This window comes from Amphimedon queenslandica, unplaced genomic scaffold, assembly GCF_000090795.2.
Source record: "Amphimedon queenslandica unplaced genomic scaffold, v1.1 AMPQUscaffold_13472, whole genome shotgun sequence".
In the NCBI taxonomy this organism is placed as follows: domain Eukaryota; kingdom Metazoa; phylum Porifera; class Demospongiae; order Haplosclerida; family Niphatidae; genus Amphimedon; species Amphimedon queenslandica.
Window position 1 is genome coordinate 340656 of NW_003546292.1, and position 6324 is coordinate 346979.

Consider the following 6324-nt stretch of genomic DNA (forward strand, 5'->3'; position numbering starts at 1 on the left):
AGGTATGGAAACAAGTATATAAAAAAATTTCTATTAAGTAAGAAATAATAGGGTTGTCTAAAAATGAAAGGCACTGAGGCGTTGAGTTCAACCACAATAATAATTAATAGTTCAGTTAATAATTATGAACATTATTAATAAGAAAATACTTTAGTCATAAAAAAAGCAATAAAGTAAACACTACTTAGCAGAGAATGATTAGGCAGACTACAATGTAAATAGAATTTAAATAATAATCATGCCTTCATACCTATTGATTGCTCTACTATGTTACTATGATGTAAATTAAGTTTTGTGATAATACAAGTGAGACTTTTCAGCTAGTATTAATTGAAAATTACTGTCATCACAATTAAAAAACCTAAATTATAGAGAAAAAATTGGCTATTGATTTCTTTAATGTTTGTGATGCAGTACAATATGAAAAATTTAAAATATTAATGTATAATATACTTTTTATAAATTTGTAATTGGAGTCATCCAACTTGTGTAGGCTCAAACTAAGCAGTTTTGTCATCATTCTTTCATTAAAATTTGTCATTGTAAAGGCAACAATACTCCTCCATAAAATTTTGCAAAGTAAGGTTTTAAATATTTGTATTACTTCTGTAAATCAATAATTTTTCATTAATTTACTTTAATTATTATTAATTCAACTATTAATTATTATTATCATGGTTGAACTCAACCTTGTTGTTCTTTTTTTTTTTGACAACCCTAATTTTTCTTATTTAATAAATATTTTTTCATTGATATGAATAAATGTTTGTTTGTATGTCAACCCTTACATTTCTTCTATACATGTTGCATTGGAGAAATAATTAATAGCCATAGCAACTATCCGCCCACACTTGACTTATGTAGTAGGTGTGACCATGGTAAACAAAATGGCAGCTGACATGCGGTACAAAGTTTTGAGCTTTCCAAAGTTTAACAGCAAGAGAACAAGGAGATTCTGTCTACAGAGTTCTCTAGAAGCATTTGAAGGTGAAGAAAACCACTGTGAGTCATAAAAAGTTACCAGCTATGCAGGCAAGGTGGTGAAAACAATAATAGGAATATTTTCACACTGTTATGCTTGTTAACTTATCTTACACGCAACTCTAGCTCTGCTTTTGACACTGTTACACTCCATCATGTAGTAGGGTCTAGCATAGGAATCGTTTTTAAATAACAAACCTTCCATTTCCTTTCCATTATCATAAATCTTTGAGAATTTTTTTTCGATTTATCCCCAGACAAGTGAATTTTCCTTTTTCTACTTCTTTCTTTTACACCTAATAGCACAACAACAATTAACAATAAACCAACATAAAATACCATAGCACCTACTCCATATATGCAGGAGGTACAAGTAAACTATTGCGTATCATTGTAACAGACTTATCTCAATAATATCCTATATCAGAAGTATATCAGAATACACAGAACTCTAATGGTCTCGCTTAGGTACAGATACTTAAACTTGTCAAAACTCAGAAGCTGTGAAACTATATTTCACTCTGAGAGTTCTGTAAGATTATAATTTGCTCTATGATTAAAAAGACTAATTTGCTACAATTACTTCAAAATTATTAGCCTATTAGCTGTTAAAAGAACTGGTAATAACTTAGTCTGCACACTGTTGAACAAGTATGCAGAGTAAGAGAAGAATGGAGCGAATATTCACCCAATGCAGTCAGTCAGTCACTATGGTAACTCTGAGCATGCACATTAAGTTTCAAAATGGCTAACTAATTTTAAGCTGCTGTTATATCATGCCCAGTTAACTAGTTTATAAGATAAGATGAAGATATATATATATGGAAAGCACCTCTGTAGTTGTAGTGTTAATTTACCTTAATAATAAATTCAAAACATTACCTTAATAACCTCATGCTCTATACTACTTAAGGAATAACCCAATTGTAATTTTATCAGTCTGCTTAGTCAAACAAAAGCCCCATTTACACTACAAACCAGTTTGGATCAAAGCGGTTCAGAAACCAGCTTAATTGTGTCCACATGTAACTGTGGTTGAATTGTTTTACAATGCTACATTGCATACATAACACAGCTGCTTCAGTACTTAAACCGGTTTGATTATCTCAAACCACCTCCTTTGGTGGTTTAGATAAGTCGGATTCAAACCGCACTGAAACTCCACATGTAAACTGATTTATTTGTAAACCTGTTTCAAACCGCTTTAAGGGCATTGTGTAAACGGGGCTTAAGTCTGCTTTGTCAAACTAAGTCTTCTTAGTCTCAGTCTGTTGTGCTACCTTCTCGAACACTCATTATCTACAAATTCTCAACTCTTGACCTCCTTTCGCTTAACTATGTCAATAAGTGTGTTAACACATACATTAACAGTTGAGTTTTGTAAATGAGTTTATTATTAAACAACTCAACATAGTCCTTCACTCACGCTCCAAGGAATGATGTGAAAGTTAACTTGAGCTGTTGTCTAGTGAAAAGAATATCCCTTGCATAGAAGATGCTACAAGAAAAAGTCTCAAGAATTTTGCAGTACATTGAATTTGGTACACTACAGTTCACTTTAAAGGTACCCAGAGAATTTTTACTGAAGGAGAGCTCATTTAAGACATTTATAAAGTTGTACAATGTAAAATAGAAGAGTTATAAGCACTTGAAAACTATAAGTTTGCCTGCGATTCTGAAAAATCAACCTCAAATCTACATATAGGCTACAGCCTATTAAATCAGTGGAGTTACAATGAATTCAAAAGTTGATGTGATTGGTAATAGAGTTTTTTCACTTGTACTAATGTTAGTAATAGCCTGTGTTTACATTGCTTGTTTATGCTACATTACTTTCCAGGTAATTACAGTTGGAAATGATTTACTGATTTAGCAATAAGGTTGATTGAAATACTTTCATTGCATAGTGAATAGCTAAGGCTATTGTCGCAACTTGTTTGTGGTGACTAAACTAATTTTAAATAATAATTATCATTGTCACATTATGCTTGGTTGTAGCTCCTTGATCAGTGGTGCTTTCATACTGGAGGAGCAGTTTCCAGCTGCATAGCTTTCCTATTGTAGGAAGATTCAAACTGAAATATTTGAATTGATTTGCCTTGTTGAACAAACACTAGTTTTATGAATTGCTATTATAATTTGTTTTGGCTTTACGCTATAAAGAAATTTTACTCTTATTATAAGTTTTTCATAAGTTATGTTAATACATGTACACATAAGTCTAATAAAATTTATAGATCATTCTTGTCTTGTTGTTCCTCTTGCCCCTGCCCCTGCCTCTTGGCCTAAATGGTATATACATGAAATGCAGATCATAACTAAAATAATATTGCAATTTGTCTATTCACTTGGCGAAGCTGCCATATTACGAGCGGCCTCTGCCTTTGAAGAGCAGCAATATCAGGAAGGCCTGCAGGATGGGGTGCTGGAGCAGCAGGGGGATATGTGCAGCTGCTGGTGGCGGACCACCAGACAGTGGTAGTGGTCCTCCAGCTAGTGGAAGGCCTCCATCCACTTCTCTGGACCACCAGCCAGTGTTGAAGGACCACCAGCCAGTGAAGGATCTCCAGTTAGTACAGGACCTCAAGCCACTGGTGAAACTGGATCTCCAGCCAGGCTTGCTACTGGAGGACCTCCGGCCACTGGTGGTGTACCACAAGCCATTTGTAGAGAACCATCAGCCACAGATGGAGCCGGACCTCTAGCTACTAGAGGTGGTGGTATTGCAGAGGAGGAGGAGGACTGCCATCATCAGCTGTTATTGAGGTAGTCTACTTTGAACAGAAAATGTAATGATGTTGTTTGCTACTTAAAAACTTGCTGAATATTGTCAAACTTCTTAAGGCTGAGTTCAGAAGCGAAGAAAAGCAAATGAAGCAGAATGTAGAAAGATTAAATAGTTTCAAAACAGGAAAGAGATCTTAGTTGTTGTTAATTATTTTGAGCTATGACTACTATTAATGATTGAAAATTTTCAAAATGATTGTATCAAAACTAGTTGGCAGGATGTCATTGTCTTCCAATTTTATGCAGTTGTTTCAAAGAAAGTACAAAGATTAAGACATAAAATAATGAATGTAAATAAAAAGATACAAGCAAATAAAAAAAATTCTATTAAATCATAAAAAATAAGGTTGTCAAAAAATGTAAGAAACAAGGGGGTTGAATTCAATCATATATTTGGGGCGAACCTGAGCGAGCCCCAAATAAACAAGAGTATGTTCGTTTCAACACATATGGTACCTTTATTAATGCATTTTAGAAAATAATCACACATTTTATAATGATAATGTTGATAATTATGGTAACACATGCAAAGACTATGAGTACGAGTAAATACTTCCATAGAACGTGTTCAAGGGTATTCAAAAATTAATAGAAGCTGAAGCTTAAACATGAGTAATTCACAAGATGGTCGCACCTTCTTTGTAACGAGCGTAATGGGGAGAGATATGTCTTGTAGCGCCCAAAGACAACAGATGGAGTCTCCTTTTGTCAGAGAAGATCACTTGTCTGAAGAAAGAGTTAAGATACGAAGGATAAAAGAACAAAGGAACTTGCTGAGAGGGAACAGAGGCTTTCAGTTCACAGAGTTTGGGTGGCATTGAGGACAGAACAAGAGGATGCTGCTGAGGGAGAGGAACAGCTGCCTGGTAATAGGGCTAGGGCTCAGTGCTCAATGCAGGAGATTAGAGGAGGAAACATAAACATACGGCCTAAACATAATGTCTTAACCACTAGACGATCATGGCTACCACTATATTATCACGGCTACCACTATGTTACCACAGCTACCACTAGATGATCACGGCTACCACTAGATGATCACGGCTACCACAAGACGATCACAGCAACCACTAGACAATCACGGCTACCACTAGACGATCATGGCTACCACTAGACAATCACTGCTACCACTAGTCAATCACGGCTACCACTAGATGATCATGGCTACCACTAGACGATCATGGTTGCAATTAGATGATCACGGCTACAACTAGATGATCACGGCTACAACTAGATGATCACGGCTACCACTGGACCATTACTGCTACTTTTCAGCAGGTTTAGCTATACTGGAGGCTGGAACATACTATTAACAGGTGCGTGAGGTCTGGTGTGTCTAGACAACGAGAATAAATCTGTCATAGCTTGTACATGAGGCTGCTGTCAGAGAAGATCACATGTCTGATGAAAGAGCCAGGATATGAAGGATACGAGAACCAGAGGCAGGATCTTGCAGTTCATAGAGTTTAGGTGGCATTGAGGAGAGAACAAGAGGACCCTGCTGAGAGAGAACAGCAATAAGTAGGTGAAAGAACTTGAAGTACATCGAGGAGAGAACAAGAGGATTCTACCCAGATAGAATAGCAATTAGCAGGTGAAAGAACACAAAGTACATCAAGGAGAGAACAAGAGGATCCTGCTGAGATAGAATAGCAATTAGCAGGTTAAAGAACTCGAAGTACATTGAGGAGAGAACAAGAGGACTATGTTGAGAGAGAGGAATGGCTGGAAGGTAATAGGGCTAGGGCTGCTCAACTAGAGGAGGAAGAGATTTCCTATCAACAAACAGATGTTGAATCTTCATGTAACTCTTACTTTCATTACTTCTTCTATGTGTGAGACGTGTTTGGAATGCTTTCCCAATGTGTCAATCTCCTCTGCCGAAATAAGTCATTTAGTGTAGGTGTGCTCACAACAGGCACACCCCAATGTTGTTCTCAAAAGACAACAATATAAATCCTGGAACAGTAACAACACAATTGCAGGTATAATAGATTATTATTAATAGTTATCATAATGTTATACTTTTTATTTCAATTTAATAGGGACTGTCACAAGCAGAGGAAATGTTAATATCTGCTATATTCACAATGATATGTATTTACAAACTCCCACATGAACAATATGGCTACAGCAGACATGTTATTAACTTCCACCAAGATGTGCAGACCTCTGCTACTTCACTACCACGTCTAGCAGCAGACATCAGTGTATTGGTTATTAGGATGGAGAAGGAACAGATTCACAGATACTTCCATGTTCGTAGACAAGTAGTTGAAGAGGCTCTCACATGGCGAATGGTAAATAACATCTTGTATCTGAGGCACTCTGTTTGCTGAAATCAAGAAAGTTTGGCCATTCTACCTAAAGATGGAGACCTCTGACCTTCGTTCAATTCAGCCAGTACAATCAGAAGCTGATCCAAAGAAACTACAACTGAAGATCACTATTCTTCATACTTTGTACCCAAAGCAGCACCTCCAACTACAGAAAGGGAGACCATTCAACAAGCACTGGGACAGTCCTAGCCATCAACCCTCATGTGGCCCAGTTTTG